This window comes from Rhinopithecus roxellana, chromosome 9, assembly GCF_007565055.1.
Source record: "Rhinopithecus roxellana isolate Shanxi Qingling chromosome 9, ASM756505v1, whole genome shotgun sequence".
In the NCBI taxonomy this organism is placed as follows: Eukaryota; Metazoa; Chordata; class Mammalia; order Primates; family Cercopithecidae; genus Rhinopithecus; species Rhinopithecus roxellana.
In genome coordinates, this window is record NC_044557.1 from 64,476,399 (window position 1) to 64,502,113 (window position 25,715).

The 25,715-nt window shown below is 40.8% G+C and overlaps 1 protein-coding gene and 1 pseudogene across 1 annotated transcript in view; both read right to left on the reverse strand.

Annotated features, from left to right (window-relative positions):
* The window catches only part of ANKRD46 (ankyrin repeat domain 46), a 42,250-nt gene extending 20,133 nt beyond the window's left edge, over positions 1-22,117 (reverse strand). The window contains exon 1 of the mRNA XM_010374170.2: positions 22,050-22,117. The gene's annotated coding sequence lies outside the window, so the exon portion shown is untranslated. The remainder of the gene's footprint in view (positions 1-22,049) is intronic.
* Positions 10,303-11,496, reverse strand: LOC104670823 (annotated as a pseudogene).
* Positions 22,118-25,715: the final 3,598 nt, after the last annotated feature.

Consider the following 25,715-nt stretch of genomic DNA (forward strand, 5'->3'; position numbering starts at 1 on the left):
AATTTAAATCAGACTTCACCCTAAATAAGTTTGAAGGTATGAGACTGTATTCTTAGAAGAAGCTCAACTGTAGTAGCCATGTGTCGCTTAATGATGGGGATATGTTCTGAGAATAGCACTGTCAGGTGCTTTCACTGTTATGTGAACATCAGAGTATCCTTAGGTTCCCACACAAGTCTAGAGGACATAGCCTACTTCATGCCCATGCTATACACGACTGTATTTCCACAAAATTCTTAGAGCTGGAAGGCTATCCAACATCATTTATTAACTCAATCTCATTATTTTACAAATAAGGACACTGCAACCAGAAAGGCTGTAACTTTGCTACTTTACACGTTACCCCTTATCCCCACAGGTTCAAGTCCTATTCACGATTCACTGTCAAAATACAAAATGCAGTCGTGCACTGCATAATAACATTTTGGTCAACGATGGACTGCATATATGAAGGTGGTCCCATAAGATTAGAATACAGTATTCTTACTATAACTTTTCTATGTTTAGATACACAAATATTCACCACAGTGTTAAAACTGCCTACAGTAGTCAGTACAGTAACATGCTGTATAGGGCTGTAGCCTAGGAACAACAGGCCATACCATATGGCCTGGGTGTGCAGTAGGCTCTTCTATCTAGGTTTGGGTAGTAAGTACACTCTGCAATGTTTACACAACAGTGAAATAATCTAACGGTGCATTTCTCAGAATGCATGTGCCTGTCATTAAGCAATGCATGACTGTACATCATCTTCAACATAATAGTTTTTCACAATTCTATTGTAATTTGTTCCTTTCCATGCTCTAGATTATGTGCTAGATGGGTACAAGCATGTACTGCATCCTTCACACAAAACACACCTAACGACAGTAGGTGGACAAGGGCCCTCCTCCCTACACTATAAAACCCTGGAGGATCTAGTAGACTTCTTTAAGGTGGGGTCTGCTGTGTGTGAAGCTATGCAAATCACTCTAGCCTACATTTACCATATATACATTTATGGCCTAGGTAAACCCTTAAAATTCAGAATTCCTTATGTATCCTTATTTCACCCACATCCCACCTCACTCACTCCAACCTTCAGGGGCCCTCGTAAATAAGGATATACAACAAAAGACAACTGGACAGTGGACTAAAGAGATGGCTTAGTCAAACTGTATTTTTAAAATGGTATGTTTCTAGAACAGACGTGAAACAACTGAGGAACAGTAGAATGACTCATATGTGTGGTATTAGATGTATTTCTTTTCTCTCCACTGGAAATGTTGATTTAATGCTGAGACCTTTAGTAGAAAAGGAATAAATAGTCTTATATCTAAGGGAGTTGAGCAGTGTCTGTGGCTTTAAAGGGAATCTGTGGCTCTTTTCCTGCTGTCCCTGCTCTGGACTGGGGGTAACCTATTTTGGGAAGGAGTCTTTTTTGAAAAGAAAGTAGGAAGTACATGCTTAGAAATGGCTCCAGATTCACGAAAGAAAAACAGAGATTCGCTGCCCCCCAGGTTTTCTAGCCTAGTTTATGAGGACAGAAATAAAGGATTATAGGCAGAAGTTGTAACTTTTGGCTAGTGCCTTCTTCATGCTGCTAATTAGGAAGGGGTGGGGCAGGAAGTGGAAGACACCAATATGCTACAGCAGAGCTCAATCACCAGTCCTGATAACTTCTTCAGCAGAGTAATAATTTCAAGCAGAAGACAATGAATTATAGCAATTCTCTTTCTGACTGAGCCCTGGCCCCTACACACAGCCTCTCCTATTAAAATGGTGAATCTGTGAGTTAGCTCAGTTTGCATGTGTGTACTCAGAGCATTCTGGACAATCTTTTAGAAATGGGAATAGAGGATGACAAGTTCCTGTATCAGTTTCCCATGGAGCTATTTTCGCAAACTGCCCAGAGACCAGAGACCTGCCCATTGTGACTAACATGGGAAAGAATGGTCAAAGACTATGGATCTTAAGTTTTAATAGCTACATAGCTCTTCCAGATTTGCTGCTTTCTAGGAAATGTCTTTAATAAACAGGCTTTGTTTGTTTAAACACTGTCAATTAAAATTAATTCCTAGTGTTAGCAACTGTTAATACAAACCTTATTTCCTTCTAATTCTTATTCTCAATCTCAAAACCATTTAATATTTTGCCATTTGTTCTATAACAAATACTAAGGAAACTGGAAATAATATGGTAAATTTCTTTATCTCAAAAAACAATTTTCTAAATGACTTGTAGATAGGAGCAGGACACAATATAAAGCTGTTAAGAACTCGTTTTTAAAAGTCTGAACAACTGCTACTTTAAACTTTTGTCCTTGTACTCAAGAGAACTACAGTGTTAATCAAAGATAATTATGATTTAAAAATTGTTCTTTAAAATGCTATCAGAAGATAACGGCTTCACAGTCTTCAAACAATAAGAGAGTAAGTTTCCTGTTTTTAAATAAATAAAACAAATTACACTCTCAGGATTGACAAGCTTTGGATTTGGGGAAATTATAATATAAAATGTTATATCTTAAGCTGTAGAGAAGTATAAGAAAAAACACACAAAAACAAATTAAAGGCAAACTTCCAGGTTTACGGTAGCTATTAAATTTACCACTAATATTTTTGCATGTCTTCTTCAGTGACAACTACCAAAATAAATCTATTCCAAATACATCTAAATATTTTATTCAAATAGTGTCCTTTCATACCATGTCTCTCTGGCCCAAATTTTTGTTTTTAATTTTATTTTATTGGATGGTTTCAGCAGTGTAACTGAAATCATTTAAAGATTAACCCCAGAGTTTTTAATGTCAAAGACCTTTATCTCCACATCACTTCCATCACTTAGTTGGACTTTGCACACTTAGAACTTAACTCCACCGCCCAGATCTTGACCCACAACTACCTTTTCTATTCCCTTACACTTTAGGAAATATTTCTCATTTACGTCTCTCAATCTCTCCCTTATCCTCCTTTTGGCTACCCCTAGCAGGAAGAAATCTGCCTGTACCACCATCCCTAACTCTCTTCGGCCAGCTTCTGGTCCATCTAAGGCTCAAAGCAGATCATTTCCACTTCCACCAGGAAAGAAAAATCCCTTACCCATCCATGGGACCAAGACATACAGAAGCAAGGACAATGAACCTAAGTATAAAGTTGAGGAGAGGCCTAGCAACTGGAGAAAAGACTATAATCAACATCTAGAAAGAACTGAGCATTGGATCAAATCTCAGTGTCAGGATTCTGCTAACCTCAAAGTACAACTTGCCTCTCACTCCAGACAAGGCTGAAGCTAGGAAAAACAATCAAGTGATCTTAAATGATAAATAGCGAAGGCAGACTTCCAGACTTGAATCAAGAGATCCATGATCTGTGAATTTATCAAGAATTTTTTTTCAGGATAAGCACTAAGTACTACACACCAATCAAAAGGTTTGCATCTTAGGTCCTAACTCTGCCATTTTCTAAGGTGCTCTCTTGAGTAGTCCAACTCTAAGAGTCCCAGTTTCCTCATTTGCAAAACTGGGATAATATCTGTCTTACCTACTTCACAATATTTTTGTACAGAACTTTGAAAACTATAATGAAATATACAAATATAAGATGCCATACATTTTTTTATTAGTTTCTTAGTAAAAGTTCCCCTCAAAATAAGCTCACTTTGAGTTAAGGATAAAATGATTTCCACATCTTGGTAACAACAAGTAAAAAGATCTCTGCCTTGAACGGGGTCAGGGCAACTTGTAGAGTTTGGTGCTCTTCACAGAGTGAACAAGCAGAGAAGCCCATGGAGATAATAACAGTGTTGTACACTGGCACAGGAGTACGTACATAGGGCAGATCAAAGTCCCAAATGGATATTTTGCCAAAGCTTTAATATCATATCTAAAACCAGCACTCCAGAGGCTGGGTGTGCTGACTCATGCCTGTAATCCCAGCACTTTGGGAGGCAGAGGTGGGAGAATTGCTTCAGCCCAGGCATTCGAGACAAGCCTGGGCAACATAGTGAGACCCTGTCTCTTAAAAAATATATATATGCACACACACACACACACACACACACACACATATATATATATATATATATATAAAGACCGGTGGCACTTTGCCCCTGCCCTAGAGATCTGTGGAACTTTGAACTTAAGAGAGATGATTTAGGGTATCTGGCAGAAGAATATACATATATGTGTGTGTGTGTGTGTGTGTGTGTGTGTGTGTGTGTGTGTGTGTGTGTGTGTATTAGTTGGGTGTGGTGACACGCTAATCCCAGCTACTCAGGAGACTGAGATGTAGTCCCAACTACTCGGGAGACTGAGGTGGGAGGATGGTGATATGATTTGGCTTTGTGTCCTCACTCAAATCTCATTTTAAATTGTAGTCCCCACATGTCAAGGGAGGGACCTGGTGGGAGGGGAATGGAGCATAGGGGTGGTTTCTCCCATGCTGTTCTCATGATAGTGAGGGAGGGCTAACAAATCAGATGGTTTTAAAATTGACAGTTTCCCCCACACACTCTCTCTTGCCGCCATGTAAGACGTTCCCTGCTTCTCCATAACCTTCCGCCATGATTCTAAGTTTCCTGAAGCCTCCCCAACCATGTGGAACCATGCGTCAATTAAACCTTTTGTTTATAAATTACCCAGCCTCAAGTAGTGTCTTTTCTTTTTCTTTTCTTTTTTTTGAGACGGAGTCTTGCTCTGTCGCCCAGGCTGGAGGGCTGTGGCGCAATCTCGGCTCACTGCAAGCTCTAGTTCATGGGTTCACACCATTCTCCTGCCTCAGCCTCCCAAGAAGCTGGGACTACAGGTGCCCGCCACCACGCCCGGCTAATTTTTTGTATTTTTTAGTACAGATGGGGTTTCACCGTGTTAGCCAGGATGGTCTCAATCTCCTGACCTCGTGATCCACCCGCCTCGGCCTCCCAAAGTGCTGGGATTACAGGCGTGAGCCACCGTGCCCAGCCTCAAGTAGTATCTTTATAGCAGTGTGAAAACAGACTAATACAGAGAATTGGTACCAGGATTGGGGCGCTGCCATAAAAATAACCTGAAAAAATGGAAGTGACTTTGGAACTGGGTAACAGGCAAAGGTTGGAACAGTTTGGGGGGCTCAGAAGATATGGGAAAGCCTGGAACTTCCTAGAGACTTGCTGAATGATTTTAACCAAAATGCTGATAGTGATATGGACAATGAAATCAAGGCTGAGGTGGTCTCAGAAAGAGATGAGGAACTTATTGGGAACTGGAGTAAAGGTCACTCATGCTATGCTTTAATAAAAAGACCGGTGGCACTTTGCCCCTGCCCTAGAGATCTGTGGAACTTTGAACTTGAGAGAGATGATTTAGGGTATCTGGCAGAAGAAATTTCTAAGCAGCAAAGCATTATAGATGGGGCCTGGATTTTTCTGAGTGTACAAATGTGTTCACAAAGAGATAATCTGCAATTGGAATTTATGCTTAAAAGGGAAGCAGAGCATAAAAGTCTGAAAATTTGCAGACTGAGTGGTAGAAAAGAAAACCCCATTTTCTGGGGAGAAACTCAAGCATGCTGCAAAAATTTGCCTAAGGAACAAGGAACAGAATGTTAATAGCCAAGAAAATGGGAAAAATTTCACCAAGGCATGTCAGAGATCTTCATGGCAGCCCCTTCTATCACAGGCCAGAAGGCCTAGGAGGGAAAAATGGTTTTGTGGGCTGGGATCAGGCCCCTGCTGCTCTCTGCAGTCTCGGAATATGGTGTCCAGCGTCCCGGCTACTCCAGCTCCAGCCACGGCTAAAAGGGGCCGGACTACAGCTCAGACCACTGCTTCTGAGGGTGCGGGCCCCAAGCCTTGGCAGCTTCCATGTGGTGTTGGGCCTGCAGGTGTGCAGAAGAGTTGAGCTTTGGGAACCACCATCTAGATTTCAGAGGACATATGGAAATGCCTGGATGTCCAGACGGAAGTCTGCTGCAGGGGCAGAACCCTTATAGAGAACCTCTGCTAGGGCAGTGTGGAAGGGAAATGTGGGGATAGAGTCCCCACTGGGGCACTGCCTAGTGGAACTATGAGAAGAGGGCCACTGTCCTCCAGACCACAGAAAAGTAGATCTAATGACAGCTTGCACAGTATGTCTGGAAAAGCAACAGGCATTCAATGCCAGCCCATGAAAGCACAGCAGGGGCTGTACCCTGCAGAGCCACAGAGGCAAAGCTGCCCAAGGTCGTGGGAGCACACCATTTGCATCAACGTACCCTGGGTGTGAGACATGGAGTTAAAAGAGATTTTGGAGTTTAAGATTTAATGACTGCGTGGCTGGGTTTCAGACTTGCATAGGGCCTGAGGCCCATTTGTTTGGCCAATTTCTCCCATTTGGAATGGGAGCATCTACCCGATGCCTGTGCCCCCATTGTATCTTGGAAGTAACTAACTTGCTTTTGATTTTACAGACTCATAGGTGGAAGAGACTTGCCTTGTCTCAGATCAGACTTTGGACTTGGACTTTAGGTTAATGCTGGAATGAACTAAGACTTTGGGGGACTATTGGGAAGGCATGATTGGTTTGAAATGTGAAAAGGACATATTTGGGAGGGGCCAGGGGCAGAACGATATGGTTTGGCTCTATATCCCCACCCAAATCTCACCTCAAATTGTAATCCCCACATGTCAAGGGAGGGACCTGCTGGAAGGTGACTGGATCATGGGGGCGGTTTCCCCCATGCTGCTTTCATGATACTGAGGGAGTGCTCATGAAATCTGATGGTTTTAAAAGTGGCATTTTCTCTCTCTCTCCTGTCGTCATATAAGATGTGCCTTCCTTACCTTTTACCTTCCTCAGGGATTCTAAGTTTCCCCAGGCCTCTCCAGCCATGAGGAACTGTTAGTCAATTGAACTTCTTTTGTTTGTAAGTTATTTAGAGCAGTGTGAAAACAGACTAATTCAAATGGCTTAAGCCTGGGAGCTTGAGGCTGCAGTGAGCTGTGATCATGCCACAGCACTCTAGCCTGGGGAACAGAGTAAGGCCTTGTCTCAAAAAATAGAATAAAATAAAATAAAACCAGTACTCCATATATATATTCCAAAGACACTGCTCCAAAATTCTCTACCAATGGTAACAATACCTCCCTAGAAACCCTGTCTTCAAATCCTTGATGCTTTCTTTTCTCCTGACACTGAATCAGACACAAAGCCCTGTCAGTTCTTTCATTGTCTTGCAAATTCTTTTTCCATTTTATTGACACTGCCTTCACTCTTAATTTGTGCCCTAACAAACAATTTTATACATGAAGTTTTCCAATGTCTTCCTAACTAGTCTCTCAGTCTCTTTCTCTCTTCTGTCACCCCCTACTCCAGTCAATCGCATGAAGCTACCATACTCATTTCTTCATCCCATGCTTTGTGAACATCACTTCCACGCTAAAAGTACTTTTAGTAGCTCCCACGGCCCAAGCATGGCCTTCTACCTTAGCTATTCTCCATTTCCACTTTTGCCTCTCTACAATCCGTTCTCAATACAGGGAAAAAAAAAAAAATCTTCCAAAAACACAAACCATTTCCTTACCTGAAATATGTCAATGGCAGCCCAATGCATTTAAAGCAACAGCCAACATCCTTTAATAAAGGATAAATTATAAGGCTACAAAGCACTGATAATTTTGTTCCTGCCTACCTCTCCAAATTCATCTTTAACCATTCCCCTTTCTTGTTTTCTGTACTCTAACCGTGACTTGCCTCCTTTACATTCCCTGAAGCTCCTTCCTGCCTAATGGGTGCACTTACTTTTCTTTCTGCTAGAATGTACTTCCCCTGGATGGAGAATCATTCAGGTCTCAGCTCAAATGTCACCTATTTCTCCCCACGTTACTTCTCACATCACCCTGCTTACTTTGAATTTGTTCGTGTTCTCATTACAATCTATAATTTTCTTATTTATGTGCTTAATCATGATGTACACATCTCCCCAGTTTGAAAGTAAACTTTGCATGAGTTTGTCTTGTTCCGCACTATCCACAGTAGTTCACATTACCTATTACACACTAAGTGCTCAACCTGTATCTTTTCTGTTAAGTGAATGTATGGTCCAAACACAAAATATGCATTCAAACAAGTCTTTCGGTGGAGTCTGGAAGTCAATATAAATGCTTATATAATGACAATGAAAATGAAGGAATTGGCAGGGCGCGGTGGCTCACGTCTGTCAGCACTTTGGGAGGCTGAGGCAGGTGGATCACGAGGTCAGGAGATCGAGACCACCCTGGCTAACATGGTGAAACCCCGTCTCTACTAAAAATACAAAAAATTAGCCGGGTATGGTGGCAGGCGCCTGTAGTCCCAGCTACTCGGGAGGCTGAGGCAGGAGGATGGCGTGAACCCGGGAGGGCGGAGCTTGCAGTGAGCTGAGATCCGGCCACTGCACTCCAGCCTGGGTGACAGAGCGAGACTCCGTCTCAAAAAAAAAAGAAAAGAAAATGAAGGCATTCACTGAAGATACCCAAAAAATATAACTAAACTAAAAATGTATGACAAAAATGGGGTACCAATAAAATTGGTATCACATTTAAAAAGAAATCATGTTCACATGACTACTTCTTGAACATCTTTTAATGTACGAGAAATAGGAGTATTTAGAAATAATAAACATTTGTTGACTCTTCCCATAAGCAGGTACATATTAGATAGAAATGCAATATGATATACACCTATTTATGTATCCACAAAAATTTTCAGAAATAAGAAAATTTTTTAAATTAAAAACAAATTTTAAAGATCTACTCAGAAATGAAAAAAAGAAAGAAAGAAATGCAATAGCAATATGAAAGCAAAACAATAGTTTGTGTATCTCACACTTATTTTACATAATATGGAACACTAGCATTAATGCTGGTTTTTTTTTTTTAATTCAGATTTTTTTTTTTAAACAGATGGTGTTTCACTATGCTGCCCAAGCTGGCCTCAAACTCCTGGGCTCAAGTGATCCTCCTGCCTTAACCTCCCAAAGTGCTAGGACTACAGGTGTGAGCCACTGTGCCCAGCCTGGAATGTTTTAACAAGTTAAATATTCAACACATTTGAAGTAAAAAACAACATTTCAGAACATTAAAAACCCATAAATGTATGAAACTACAAGTGTTAAACATATATTGCCATTCTAATATAAATTAGGAAAAGAATAAAGTGAAACACTTTAAAAGAAACCATATAAAAATGGGGAAAATTTAAATAATCACCAAAAAATTGAGAATAACATTTTGATTTCTTCAAAAGCACAATTCTGCAAAAAAAAAAAAAAAAAAAAAAAAAACAAAACTGGATTACTAGTATCACAACTGAACTGTCAGCATATTTTATTATCTTTTTTAAAATGGTCTTTATTTTTTAGACCAGTTTTGGGTTCACAGCAACAGTGAGCAGATTTCCCATATCCCCCACCCTGCCACCACCAGAGGGTACATCTGTTATGACTGATGATCCTACATTAACACATCATTATCATCCAGAGTCCATAGTTTACATTAGGGTTCACTCTTGGTGTTACACATTCTATGGGTTTAGACAAATGAGTAATGACATGTATTCATCATTACAGTATCACGCAGATTAGGTTCACTGCCCTAAAAATCTTCTGGGCTCTGCCTATGCATCCCTCCCTTTACCCAACCCCTGATATTTTTATTGTCTCTATCATTTTGCCTTTTCCAGAATGTCATATAATGGAAATCATACAGTATGTAGCTGTTTCAGATTGGCTTCTTTCTCTCATAATATGTATTAAGTTTCCTGTATCTTTTCACGGCTTCATAGCTTCTCTTTAGGACTGCATAATATACCATTCTTCGTATGTATTACAGTTTATTGTTCACCTACTGAAGGACATCTTGGTTGCTTCCATGTTCTGGCAATTATGAATAAGGCTGATGTGAACATCCACATGCAGGTTTTTGTGTGGACAGGTTTTCACTCCTTTGGGTCAACACCAAGGAATGTGATTGCTGGATGGTAAGAGCATGTTTAGTTTTTTTTAAGAAACCACCAAATTGTCTCCCAAAGTGGCTGTACCATTTTGCATTCCCACTAGCAATGAATAAGAGTTCCTGTTAATCCACATTCTCACCAGCATTTGGTGGTGGTGTCAGCATTCTAGATTTTAGCCATTTTAGTAAGTGTGTAGTGGGATCTCATTGTTTTAATTTGCATTTCCCTGATGACATATGACGCGGAGCATCTTTTTCATATATTTATTTGCCATGTGTATATCTTCTGTGATGAGGTGTCCATTAAGATCTTTGGCTTATTTTAAAAATCAGGTTGTTCATTTTCTTTCTTTCTTTCTCTTTTTTTTTTTTTTTTGAGTACAGGGGACTTCATAGATGGTACACGACAAGGTAGAGCTCTTTGTGGGGTCTGCATGGAAATTGTGAGGAGGGGAGATTCCAAGTGTGGTGGGGGACTGAGCGTGACAGGGACTCCCCAGAAGCTGAAGGTCTCTCTCTTCCTCTTGTGCTCTCACTGGGGCTGGCTGTCGAGGAGTCTTACTCCTTGGAGGCCATATGGGCCACCACCCTGTTGCTGTAGCCAAATTCATTGTTGTATGAGGAAATGATCTTGACAAAGTGGTCACTGAGGGCAATGCCAGCCCCAGCACTGAAAGTGGAAGAGTGGGTGTCACTGTTAAAGTCAGAAGAAACAACCTGGTGTTCAGTGTAGCCCAGGATGCCCTTGAGGGGCCCTCCGACGCCTGCTTCACCACCTCTTTGATGTCATCATATTTGGCAGGTTTCTCCAGATGGCAGGTCAGGTCCACAACCAACACATTTGCAGAAGGGACACGGAAGGCCATGTCAGTGAGCTTCCTGTTCAGCTCGGGGATGGCCTTGCCTACAGTCTTGGCAGCACCAGTAGATGCAGGGACGATGTTCTGGAGAGCCCCACAGACATCAAGCCACAGTATCCCACAGAGGCCACCCACAGTCTTCTGGGTCACAAGTCCTTCCACAATGCCAGAGTTGTCATGGATGGGCTTGGTCAGTGGGATTAAGCAGTTGGTAGTACAGGAGGCATTGCTGATGATCTTGAGGCTGTTTTCATAATTCTCATGGATCATGCCCATTATGAACAGGGGGGCATCAGCAGAGGGGGCAATGACCCTTTTGGCTCCCCCCTGTTACGTAAGCCCCAGCCTAGATTCTCCATGGTCGTGAAGATGCCAGTGGACTCCACAGCGTACTCAGCGTCAGCATCACCCCATCTGATTTTGATGGGATCTTGCTCCTGGAAGATGGTGATGGGATTTCCATTAATGACAAGCTTCCCATTCTCAGCCTTGATGGTGCAGTGGGATTTACCATGGGTAGAAATACTGGAAGATGTTGACCATGTAGCTGAGGTCAATGAAGGGTCATTGATGGCAACAATATCCACTTTACTAGAGTTAAAAGCAGCCCTGGTGACCAGGTGCTCAATATGGCCAAATCTATTTACTCTGGCCTTCACCTTCACCATGGTGTCTCAGAGACATGGCTTTGAGAAGAGGATGGTGAGCACTGAGCAACCCCAGCCAGCGCCCATATCCACCTTTCTTTTTGTTGAGTTTTAAGAGTTCTTTGTGTATTTTGGATAACAGCCTTTATCATATATGTCTTTTGAAAACATTTTGGGCTGGGTGCGGTGGCTCACACCTGTAATCCCAGCACTTTGGGAGGCCAAGGTGGGCGGATCACCTGAGGTCAGGAGTTCGAGACCAGCCTGGCCAACATGGTGAAAACCCGTCTCTACTAAAAATACAAAAATTAGCCAGGCATGGTGGTGCACATCTGTAATTCCAGGAACTCAGGAGGCTGAGGCAGGAGAGGAGGTTGCAGTGAGCCAAGATCGCACCACTGCACTCCAGCCTGGGTGACAGAGTGAGACTCCGTCTCAAAAAAAAAAAAAGAAAGAAAAGAAAACATTTCTCCCCGTCTGTGCCTTTTATTTTTATTCTCTTAATGGTATCTCTGCAGAGCAGAGAATTTTAATTTTAATGAAGTCCAACTATCAATTCTTTCATACTGTACAATTTCAATTAAGTGACACTCTGGGAAAGACAAAATTAAAGAGACAGCAAAAATATCCATGGTTTGGGGTTAGAAAGGAGGGAGAAAAGAACAGGCAGGGCATAGACGATTTTTAGGGCAGTGAACCTAATCTGTATGATACTATAATATGGATACATGTCATTATAAATTTGTCCAAATACACAGAAAATGTAACAGAGTGAACCCTAATCGTGAAAGAAATCATGCCTTTGGTGTCGTATCTAAAAGGTCATCACCAAACGCAAGGTCATCTGGATTTTCTCCTATGTTATCTTCTAGGAGTTTTACAGTTCTGTTTTACATTTAGGTCTGTGATCCACTTTCAGTTAATTTTTACGATGGGTGTAAAGTCTGTGTCGAGATCAAATTTTTTTGCATGTAAATGTCCAGTTGTTCCAGCATCATTTATTGAAAAAATATTTTTCTCCATTGTATCCTTTGCTTTTTTGTCAAAGATCAGCTGACTATATTTATGCAGGTCTATTTCTAGGCTTTCTATTTGGTTCCATAACCATAGCTTCACAGTAAACCCTGAAGGTGGGGAGTGTCAGTCTTCCAACTTTGCTCTCTTCCAATCTTGTGTTAGTTATTCTGGGTCTTTTGCCTTTCCACATAACCTTTATAATCAGTTTGTCAATATCCAAAAAACAACTTGCTAGGATTTTGACTGGGATTGATTAGGTTAGGAAAAAGTGACATCTTGACAATACTGAGTCTTTCTATACACAAGCCTGGAATATCTCTCCATTAGTTTAGTTCTTCTTTGATTTATTTAATCAGTTTTGTAGTTTTCCTCCTATAGTCTAATGCATATTTTGTTAGATTGCTTTTGGAGGATGCTAAACAGTATTGTGTTTTTAATTACAAATTCCACTTGTTCATTGCTGTTATATAGGAAAGCAATTAATTTTTGCCTATTACCTTTGTATCCTGCATTTTTGCTATAATTGTTTATTAGTTCCAGGAGGGTTTTTGTCAGTTTATTCAGATTTTCTACATAGATGATCATGTCACCTGCAAATAAAGGTAGTTTTAATTCTTTATTCCCAATCTGTATAACTTTTATTTATTTTACTTTATGTTTTGAGATGGAGTCTCATGCTGTCACCCTGGCTGGAGTTTAGTGGTGCAATCTCGGCTCACTGCAAACTCTGCTTCCTGGGCTCAAGCGATTCTCCTGCCTCAGAATCCCAAGTAGCTGGGATTACAGGCATGAGCCACTGCGCCTGGCCTGTGTAATTTTTCTTTTCTTTTCTTACTGCATTAGCTAGGACTTCCAATATGACATTGAAAAGCAGTGGTGAAAAGGAACATCCTTGCTTTGTTCCTCATCTCAGTGAGAAACCTCCAAGTTTCTCACCATTAGGTATGTTAGCTGTAGGGTTTTTGAAGATCTTTTTTTTATTGACTTAAGGAAGTTCTCCTTTATTTGTAGTTTACTGAGAGTTTTTTCGTAATCATAAACAGGTTTTAGATTTTATTAAATGCTTTTCTTACATCTACTTATAGTATCATGTGATTTTTCTTCTTTAGCCTAATGAATGTGATGAATTACATTAACTGATTTTCAAATGTTGAAGCAGCCTGGTATATCTGGGATAAATTCCACTTGGTGAGGATGCTAAGTATTTTTGTACATTGTTAGATCTGATTTGCTAATACTTTGTTGAGGATTTTTGCATCTTTGTTCATGAGAAATATTAGTCTATAGTTTTATTTTCCTGTAATGTCTTTGGTTTTGGTATTAGGGGAATGTTGGCCTCACTGAATGAGTTAAGAAGTATTGCCTCTGCTTCTATCCTCTGAAAGAGGTTGTAGGGAGTTGGTATAACTTCTTCCTTACATGTGTGGTAGAATTCACCAGTGAACCCACCTGGGCCTGATCCTATTTTAGGAGGTTATGGATTTTTTATTAAATTTCTCTAATGAATTAATATAAGCCTATTCTGATGGTTTCTTTCTTTTTGTGTGAATTTTGGTAGCTTGTGCTTTTCAAATAATTGGTGAATTTCATCTAGGTTATCAAATTTGTGGCAGAGAGTTGTTCGTAGTATTCCTTTATTATCCTTTTAATGTCCATGGGATCTCTAGTGATGTCCTCTCTCATTTCTGATATTAGTAATATATGTCCTCTCTTTTCTTAGTGTGGCTATAGGCTTATTAATTTTACTGATCTTTTCAAAGAACCAACTTTTAGTTTCCCTGATTTTCTCTATTGATTTCTATTTTCAGTTTTATTAATTTATGCTCTAATTCTTATTTCTTTTCTTCTGCTTACTTTGGGTTTAATTTGCTCTTCTTTTTCTAGTTTCATAAGGTGGAAGCTTTAGATGGTTGATTTTGGATGTTTCTTCGTTTCCAATATATACATTCAATGCTATAAATTTTCCTCTAAGCACTGCTTTTGCTGTATCCCACAAATGTCAGGCTATGTTTTCACTTTCATTTAGTTCAAAATATGTATTAATTTCTCTAGAGATTTCTTCATTGACTTATGTTATTTAGCAATGTGTTATTTAATTTCTAAGTATTCAGTGATTTTCCAGCTATCTTTCTGTTATCAAATTCTAATTCAATTCCTTTTGGTCTGAGATCAGATATTGGATGATTTCTATTTTGGCCAATTCCAAAACAGCTACAGCCGCACTCATTACTTTGTGCTTGTACTCTATAGAGATGGTTAACCTATTTACTATTCTGACTATACTTTAGGGCTTTTTTTTTCTCTCTCTCTCATCAGTTATTGCCAGGTGCCCAAACATGAATTTAATATATTATTTTGACTGAAAATCAACTATGTGTTTTTAATTTCCTCAGATGTGCACTGCCTACCTAGACTCCATTCCCGCCTGTTCCACTGGTACCCAGCTCTACTACTCTTCACTGCTCATGTGCTTTGGAGGGGTCAGTCTTCATTACCTAAAGCCATGTAACAGATCACATTCCCCCAGCTATTGTGGTTTATTTAAAGGTGAGCAAGTGACCAGTCCAATAAAAACTCTTTGCTTGGAATGCCAGAGAAATACATTCACTTTATTTTTCTAAAAATATGGTGTGTAAATGAGATATCTAAAACTGCTTTTGTCATTTTGATATATATTTCATAGACAGCAAGTATACAAAGTGAGGCAGAACAGATAAACAGGGCCAAGCCTTGGGCTTTTCATATTACGGGTATCAATAAAGGATCTTTTTAAGACAGTTTAAATTAGGTTTTCTGTTACTTAGAACAAAATATCTAAACGACACAGAATCTGAAGTAGTCATTACTATTTGATTTCCACTCTTATATGCTTCTGTCATTGCTTCCTAAAAAAGGAAAAAAATATTGTTTGTGGTACATGTTTCAGCAAAAGATAAAGGTCAAAGGAAGGGTGAAGTACACTGATATTTAACTCCCTTCGAGAAGGAGTTGAATTAAGGCCTAAGAAATCTCATGTTCAGCACAGGAGATTGAACACTGACTGAGAACTTGGTAAATTCTAGGAAGTAACCAAGGAGATAACCTGAAGAACATGCTGAAAGGACATTCTGAACAAACAAGTGAAATAAAAATAAGCCTATTGTGAGAAAACTCTTTTATAAGCAATCCACAGTTTCTGTTGTGTTTAAAAAAAAGATCAGCATTAACAGTCAATGGGCAAAATACAGCCAAAAGACTGAGGAGAGGGCAGAAGGGCAGATTTAAATTAAAGTAGTAGCACTGCTGGGCTAATGGAAAAAAAGATGACTGATAGTAGGACTAAAACTGCCACCAAAGTTTAAATGCCTATATAAGCTGTTTCAACAAAGTCACACTCAGAACATTTTTGTTTTTTTAATTAAACTTAGGCAGGTTGGGCTCGGTGGCTCATGCCTGTAATCTTAGCACTTTGGGAGGCCCCAGCAGATCACCTGAGGTCAGGAGTTTGAGACCAGCCTGGCCAATATAGTCAAACCCCGTCTCCACTAAAAATACAAAAATTAGCTGGGTGTGATGGCATGTGCCTGTAGTCGCAGCTACTTGGGAGGCTGAGACAGGAGAATTGCTTCAACCCAGGAGGCAGAGGCTACAGTGAGCTGAGGTTGCACCACTGCACTCCAGCCTGGTAGACAGAGCAAAATTCCATCTCAAAAACAAACAAACAAAAAACAAACTAAAGCGAACCAAAAAAAGGCATCATAATGTAATAAAAGAAAATATAGGTTATTTAGCTAGTTTTCACATGTTTAGTTTAAAAATTAAAATATAGCAGAGTATCGAATGTCATAAAGACCCAATATGGAAAGGTAGCTAAATAACCATTTGTGCTCTTGCATTTGTTTCTGATTTACTTGGTACCATACCTAAATAATATTGTGCACAAATCTTTTAATTGATTGTATTCAGAAATTTATTAAAAGTACCACTTACTAGATAGTTTATTAAATGCATGCAAGTATCTGTATATGATTTCTTTGGCATATGTGTGTTTAAGGCAACATAAGAGAGAGCTAGAGACAGGAAAGCTGTCCATTTTAAAATCAAATTGGTGTATATCTCTTGTTTATTCAACATGTTTGGGTCTTGGAATTGTTTCTCTAATAATGTACTGGCAAGTCAGACATTAAGTTATTTAAGGTATCTAAACACTGATTTTGTGGAAGTGCTAACAATCCTTGTGAACAAAGATAAGCTTCAGAAAAACTCAACAGCACTAAAGAAAAGTATCTACTTTGGAAAATAATGATCCTTTGTAATTGATTTTGGTTTTAGATATAAAGTTTACATTGGTAATTCTAATGTCTGTTTACCAGTTTAATTTTAAAAAGTACTTGGCTGGGTGCAGTGACTCACACCTGTAGTCCCAGCACTTTTGGAAAACTGGAGCAAGAGGATCACTTGAGCCTAAGGATTCCAGACCAGCCTGGGCAACATAGTGTGAAACCCCATCTCTACAAAAAAATTTAAAAATAAACCTTGCATGGTGGTGCGTGCCTGTTGTCCCAGGTACTCGAGGCTAAGGCAGGAGGTCACTCGAGCCCAGGAGGTGGAGGGTGCATTCAGCCACGATTGTGCCACTGCACTCCAGCCTGGGCAACAGAGCAAAACCCTGTCTCAAAAAAAAAATACAAGGAAAAAAAAAAAAAAGTACTTAGCCAGGCACAGTGGCTCATGCCTATAATCCCAGCACTTTGAGAGGCTGAGGTGGATCACCTGAGGTCAGGAGTTAGAGACCAGCCTGGCCAACAAGGTGAAACCTCATCTCTACTAAAAATACAAAAATTAGCTGGGTGTGGTGGTGTGTGCCTGTGGTCCCAGCTACTCAGGAGGCTGAGGCAGAAGAATCGTTTGATGCAGTGAGCCAAGATTGTGCCACTGCATTCCAACTTGGGTGACAGAGTGAGACTCCATCTCCAAAAAAAAAAAAAAAAAAAGTACTTATCACAAAGACATAACCATAAACTTAAGTTTTAATAATACTGAAAGTTATTTTAAATAGAAATCTTTTACAAACATCACAATAGTGTTTTTTATAGAATGCCTAGACAAAACCCAATTCTCTATTTTCCGTACATGAAATCTAGAGAAAATCTTTAGTAGAATGGTACTAGTATGATAAATTTAAAATTATAGTCTCAAAAGTTCTTTCATTTTTAAAGGATAAAAAAAAAAAACAAAAGAAAGTCAACACGGAGTCAGTGAAAAAATTCTACACCAGAAGCAAAGAAGTGCACTAGATCTACATGAAGAAAAGCACACCACTGAGAATTATTTACCATAAGAAAATGAAAAAAATCCAGAAAAATTCTGTGCTCTCAGGGACATACAAAAAATTAAGAACTCAGGGTGGAGGGAAAAACAGTATTGGAGAAGATTGGGACTTAAAAAAAAGACTAAGTTAAATAAAAACACAACAGAAATTTAAAATCCAAATTGCAAGCAGTAAGGAAATCAGTGATGGAAGGGCCTAACTTAAGAAGCTATGCAAAACAAAAAAGTTAGAAAGGATGTGTGAGATGACAGCAATGAGAACAAGAAAGGAAAGCCAACCAATGAAAAATTCCTGAAGAAAAAAGAAAAAACAAAAGGTACCAACTTAATATTTTCCTCAGCTAAAAAGAAGAAAAGATTTCAATGTATAAAGGCCCTGTCACCTTTTAGATTAAATTATTGGATTTAAAAAATCAGTAGCTATAACCCTAAACTTTGAAATATTTTAATCATTTTACATCTACAATGCAACAGATGGCTGTATTTGCTATGGAAAAGGCACATGTGTCCACTCAGGATGGTGTAAATCTGGTATTTTACTGCATACCTTGATTATTTTGTATTTGGGTTTGGACATTAACTTGCTGGGGCAGAAACAAGAACCTGAACTCATGTCTTAAGGTCAAAACTGCACTCTTTTTATACACTTATCACCTTTGAAACTAAGCAGTGGCTCAGTCATGGCTCACTGAAGCCTCAATCTCCCAGGCCCATGAGATGCTTCCACCTCAGCCTTCCAAGTAGCTGGGACCACAGCTGTGTGCTACCACGCCCAATTAATTTTTAAATTTTTTGTAGAGATGAGCTCTCCCTATGTTGTCCAGGCTGGTCTCGAACTCCTGAGATCCTCCCATGTCAGCCTCCCAAAGTGTTGTGATTACAGGTATGAGCCACTGCGCCCAGCTCCCCCAAGCATTTTTATGGGCTCTGAAATGTACCACGTAAAAAGGACAAGCTTTATTGGTTTAGAAAGTTAAGTATACATTATTATTATGATTAGCAGTAGGATAGCTATTTTATTTCCACCAGTCATTGATAAAACAATTCAAGTGTAGTAGGTATTAATCAGTAGCTTAAGTTAGAAATAAAAATTTATTATGGGAATGACTACAGTGCTTTCAAATAACCGACATATGAAAAATTTACAGCTAACCTCTTCCAAAGAGCTGTCCATACTGCAGTCTCCAATTCCTTTCCTCCTGTTGTCTGCTGAAACCACACCAATCAGGTTTTCTTCCTCACTATTCTCCTGAAAATGCTCTTGCAAGGTTACCAAGGACCTTCCTATTACTATATCCAATGGTCATCTCCTAGTCTTCATCTTACTTGACTTGTCAATCAGCAGGAGGTGACACAGTTGGCCACTTTCTCCCTGAAATACTCTTTACTTGGCCTTCAGTACTCCATACTAGGCCCCTTTCCCTCCTACCTTCAAAAGCCTCTCCTCTGTAGTCTTCTTCGTAATTATTCATCTCTCCAATATCTGAAAGTGGAAAGCCCTAGGGCTCAACTGCCATTTCCTTACACTAGATCTCATAGGCTCATGGCTTTAAATACCACCCTTCCATGCAGGGGTGGCCTATCTTTTGGCTTTCCTGGGCCACAGTGGAAGAACAACTGTCTTGGGCCACACACATAACGATAGCCGATGAGCTTAAAAAAAAAAAATGCAAACCATCTCATAATGCTTTAAGAAAGTTTACAAATTTGGGTTGCAAAAGCTTGCATTAGTGACTCCCAAACCTCTATTTCCAGTTGGACCTTTCTCTTCAACTCCCGTCTCTATAACCCCACTTGAACAGGCATCTCAAACCTGACTAAAACTGGCTCCACTTACCTTCACACTCAGTCTTCTCCATCTCAGTACACTGTAACTAAAGCCTTCCAATAGCTCAGGCCAAAAGCCACTGAGTCATGCTTCACCCTTTCTCTCATAAGCACATCCAAACCATAAGCAAATCCTATCAGCAATATTCAGAATACGACGGCTTCTTACTGCCTTTCTTACTACCCACCTGGTCTAAGCCACCATTCTCTCTGGCTTCCATTACTGCATCAACCTAACAGGTTGCCCTGCTTCCATCTTTGCCCTTACAGTCAACTCTGAACACAGCAGCCAGAATGATCCTTTAAAAATCCCCTCACTACTCTGCTCAAAACCCTCCAACCACCTCCCTTCTCACTCAAAGTAAAAGCAAAAGTCCTTACCCGGGCCCATTAGCTCTCTGACCTTGTCTCACCCTCCTTCCCTTCAGGTGCTCAACTCTACTGGCCCCCTTGCTGTTCCTCCCTTGCTGTTCCTCCAACGAGACTGACGGGTTCTGGGCTTTTGCCCTTGCTTGGTATGCTCTTTCCCTAGACAGCTGCACGGTGGTCCCCGATGCCTTCAGTTTTGCTTGAGTCTTTTCCATGGCACCGGTCCTTATTTTGAAACTGCACCTGTTCCTTCCTTGGTGCTTCCTATCCCCCCTTTGCTACTTTATTTTTCTTCTTAGTAACTGTTACCATCTGACTGCAGATACATTAACTTTCACAAATTCTGTTTATTGTCCCCAACCCCACCTTCCCCCAGTGACATGTTAGCTTCTGGAAGACAAGGACTTCATTTGTTCACTCTCACATCCCAAGTGCTTAGAACAGAGCCTGGCCATAGAAGGCACTCAATATATGCTTGCTATATGGATGCCGAATATGCAAATTCTTAAATCTATAATAGGTAAGGCTAAGAAGTTTGGGACTATAAAGCCCAACTTCTTTCCACAATGGGAAATACAATTTCCCTTTTGACAAAGAACTGTGAGAATCCCTTGTTTTCCATAGTAACACAATTTACTCTAAATAACATGCCAAAAATTCCTTATGACTTCACAGCCTCTCTCCAATGCCCTTCCTGTATTCTGTAAAATATTAACTTACTATCATCAAAAAATATTTGATTTCCCTCTGGTACTGCTATCATAATATTGCAAAGGCAAAGTGAACTCATTAAAAATGGCATGGAAACATAAATAATGAAGAAATGTAATAAAGTGTGTTAACAACCAAACAAATCCATCTCGATTTCAAATCAAATTGTACTGGCACAGTGAGAACCCCAGTCCAAGTTTAACTTTATCATCTCTATAGTCCTTAATGAGCTAACATTTTTCTTATTAAACTCCTTTTAAACTAAAAAGGAGTTCATATAGGACTCCTGCATATAGCCATGAAAACTAAGCCTGAGAGAAAACTGTTCAGGCTACAAATCTAATTGATAAAACTCTTAGCACTACATGTTTGGCTAGATAACAGACGCAGGGATACTGAGGTAAGGAAGATGAGACCAAATCTCGCTCAGCCTTTGCTAGCTGTCTGACCTTGGACAAGTCAGACTCTCGGTGCCTCAGTTTCCTTATCTATATAATGGAAATGGTACCTGATAGGGTTGCTTCAAGGATTAAAGGTACTAGGTATTTAAAGCAATGGCACCGTGTCTGACATAAAATAAGCACCGAAAATATCTATTACTAGAGCATAAAAACAATCCCCACACCACTCACATTACAGCTCTTTAAGAGGCTCCTAAGTATCCACCGTCATTTTTTAAAGATTGAGAAGTGTTAATATTCAATGGCATATTTTTACTTTATTACGTTCTGTAGCCAATTCCGAATACCGTGGAACGTTTTAAAAAACAGATGTTTTTTTCTTGAGGTACTTTTGAGAGAGAACGATCTGCTTTTTAGCATTGCACGCCAATTCAGAAAGGACGTTTGCGATTACCCGAGCCCTAAGTGGAAGGTGTGCAAATCCTGCCTTTTAACACGGGCACCCCGTGTTAAATGTGCCATTCTGGAGAGCTCACTCATACCCCAACAGCTTCTCCCGGCGCCTGAACTGTGCGCTTCTCCAAGCACACGCCGCGAAAGCACCGTCTCGCCCCGGCCGAGCGGCTGGACTTGCAACGGGGCTTCCGCGCTCACTCCCAGATTAACCGCGAGCCAGCGCTGCCCTCGCCGCCGAGGCGTTCCCCGTACCACAGCCCTAACCCGCAAGCGCAAACGAGAACCCTCGCAGGCCTCCTCCCGGCCCTCTTGAACACACAGACCGCGAAGAAGCCATCACGGACCCGCGGTCGCTTCCTCGGCCCGGCTCCCTCCAGTCGCCGCGGAAGGTGCGGGGAGCCGGGGCACCCTCGCCCCTCAGGGCCCTCAGCCAGGCCTACTGGACCTCCAGTGCCACAGGGACGGTGCAAGAGGTATCAAGTGGCTCTCGCCCAGGCTCTGCCCATGGGCCCCGGGCCAGTTACCTGCGACTCCAACGAGCAGCGGCAACAGCAGCAGCTTCCCAGCGGTGCTGACGGGCGAAGGGGAGGGGCCAGACGGGGGCAGTCGGAGTCCCAGCTGGGCCAGAGCGGTCTCGCGCTGCAGCCCCCGGCGCGCCCCCTGCAGGTGGGCTGTCCTCACGGTGGCTCGGGCTGCTCTGAGTCAGAGACTCTGGGAAAGTTTGCTCTGAATTAGGGAAAGCATCAAAACTGTGGCTTCAGAAGAGAAAGACAGCCTAGAAGAGAAGAGGTTTATCCGATCTGAGTCCGGGAACATTTTGCACTTTTCATGTCCTATTCTAAATTCACATCCAATCCCCTTAGCTAAATGGGGGCTTCAAAGGCAAGGGCAGTTTCATTAGGTGCTATTAGTAAGCATCAATTAATAGTTGCTGGCCGCTAGGCAGGTCTTCTATAGACCCCAAATTGACTTATCAGGAATAGCCACTAGTGATTGGCTGCGCTATTTCTAAAATATAACCCTGCATTTTAATTTTTTTCAAAAGCAGTTTGAATTTTTTTTTTTTTAGACGGAGTCTCACTCTGTCGCCCAGGCTGAAGTGCAGTTGCGTAACCACGGCTCACTGCATACTCCAAACTCCGCCTTCTGAGTTCAAGCGATTCGGTTTTAATCCTTCCATCCTACTTTGTAGGGTTCCTTGGTTTATTGCAACATGTACAGTCAAGACTAACTAAAAGCATGGTGGGACATTCATATGCTGGAAACATTCTTTCATGCAAAACTAATTTTTTCTTTTTTTAAGTTTACCAACTCCAGTCCTACAGCCAAGACAACTCCCACTGCACAGTGACCGTCCTCTGATTTCTAGCACCCTCATCCAACCAAGCCACCCTCTATGGCAAACTTGTCCAACCCGTGGCCCACACCTGCAGGCTGCATGCAGCCAAGACAGTTTAGAATGCAGCCCAACACAAATTCGTAAACTTTCTTAAAACATTATGAGGGTTTTTTTTTTTTTTTTTTTTTTTGCAATTTTTTTTAGCTCATCAACAATTGCTGGTGTTAGTGTATTTTATGTGTGGCCCAAGACAATTCTTCTTCCAATGTGGCCCAGGGAAGCCAAAAGATTGGACACACCTGCTCTAGGGCATCTCATGGTTCATTCATTCAAGGACCATCTACCCCGTCCAATAACTTGTTCTTGAAAATGTCATGTAAAGGTTTAGGACTATTGTCATATTTGAGGAAATCACTATTAAATTTCTTTCATATAAGAATTATAAGATCTGGCCATGCACAGTGGCTCACACCTGTAATCCCAGCACTTTGGGATGCTGGGGTGGGCAGATCATTTGAGGTCAGGAGTTGGAGACCAGCCTGGCCAACATGGTGAAACCCCGGTTCTACTAAAAATACAAAAATTAGCCAGGCATGGTGTTGCACACCTGTAATCCCAGCTACTCAGGAGGCTGAGGCACAAGAATCCTTGAATCCCAAAAGGCTCACAATGAGCCGAGATCTCACCACTGCACTCCAGCCTAGGTAACAGAACAAGACTCCATCTCAAAAAAAAAAAAAAGTTTTAAGATCTCAGGGCATTTCACATTTTATTGTGCTATGACTAATCAGCAATATTACTTGTTAAATTGATGACATTTATTAATCAGTTCGTTATTGATGTCCTCCTTGTGGTCATGTATTGAGTTTGTAATATCTCCACTGATGCCTACAAATTATGCCAAATTAGCAAGGAAATTAAAGCTTTTCCCAATGTATTCTTAAGATTTACTCTTCATTAGTTGACTCATCCAACAATCTGAGAGCCTCTCCTTTTACTTCTATTCAAATTTATCTCTTCCTCTTCATGAATTACTGCTTTCGATTGATATGAAAAAATTTAGGGATGGTGAAGACAGCTTTTTCTCTGATGGGATTAAAGAAGTGAACTGCATGCTGCACATATTCTATGACTCCTTCATTGTACCACACCTGGGCACTTTGACACAGTGGCTGTTGGGAGCTGATATGGTTTGGCTGTGTCCCTGCCCAAAATCTCATCTTGAATTATAATAATACCCATAGGTCAAGGGCAGGACCAGGTGGAGATAACTGAATCATGGAGGCAGTTTCCCCTATGCTATTCTCATGAGAGCGAGTGAGTTCTCATGAGATCTGATGGTTTTATAAGGGGCTTCTCCTTTTGCTCAGCACTCATTCTGTCTCCTACCAGCCTGTCAAGAAATGCCTTCTGCCATGATTGTAAGTTTCCTAAGGCTGCCCCAGCCATACAGAACTGTGATTCAACTGTGAGTCAATTACATCTCTTTTCTTATAAATTACTCAGTCTTAGGTATTTCTTCATAGCAGTGTGAGAATGGACTAATACAGGAGCGTTCATAGAAGCCATTGCTACACTCCAGCAATAACTTAATGCTGCATGGAAGTGACCATGAATCACATGAACATGTCCCATTAAATGCAAACCGAAGTACCCCCAACTGCATTTCTGCTTAACTGGATCCCAAAAATGCCTCTAGTCACTCCAATGTTAGCCAGTAGAAGAATACTCAGGAAGTCTGAGTGGAAAGAGAGAAATCTTAATCAATTGTAGGTAAAGTATTTTAATTTTGCAAGCTTTACAAAAACATATAATCATGTCAACACATTTCCAGACTGCTTCCCAGGGTCTTGGAAGGGGCCTGAACAAGGGAGGGCTGTATATTGGCTTCCTATTGTCACTGTAACAAATTCTCCTAAATTTAATAATTTAAAACAAGAATTATCTTACAGTTCAAGAGGTCAGAAGTCCAATATCAGTTTCAGTGAGCTAAAATCAAAGTGCGGGAACTGCTTTCCTTCTGGAGATTCTCTGGAGAGTTGGTTGCCATGCCTTCTCCAGCTCCTAGAAGCCACCTACATCTCCTGGCTCATGGCTCCTTTTTCCATCCTCGAAGCTAGCAGTGTAGCATCTTTTCTCCCCTCTGACTTCTGCTTCTGTCCTTGCATTTCCTCTATGATTCTCCTGCCTCCTTGTAAGGACCCTTGTGATTATACTGGGCACACTTGGATAATCCAGAATAATCTCCCCATCTCAAGATCTTTCACTTAATCACATTTGCAAAGCCCTTTTTACCATGCAAAGCAACATATTCATAGATTCTGGGGATTAGGATTAGGATGTGGACATCTCTGAGGAACTGTTATCCAGCCTACCACAAGAGCCCTGAAGTTTAAACTTCATTCTCTTCAGGTAAGTCTGGCTCTTCTTACCAAATCTGCATGGAAGTGACCACGAACCACATGAACATGTCCCGTTAAATGCAAACCGAAGTACCCCCAACTGCATTTCTGCTTAGCTGGATCCCAAAAATGCCTCTAGTCAGTCTGATGTTAGCCAGAATTACCAAAATCTATTTGGTCCTGAGTTTTGATTGTGAGAGTTCCGATGGCAGGGGAATACCTGGAATTACAACCGGGATAAATGTCATGAAGGGAAAGAGAAAAGATTCCATGAGGGCAAACAATATGGGAGTTAATTTAGATAGAAGGGCAACAATGTCTTTAAATAAGTGATATTTAATCTAAGATGCGAAGCATGAGGAATTAATTATGTAATGAACAGGGAGGTATTCTAGACAGAGGAGATGGTGTGTGTGGCCTGTGAATGGTGATAGCAGAAAGCTGTCACC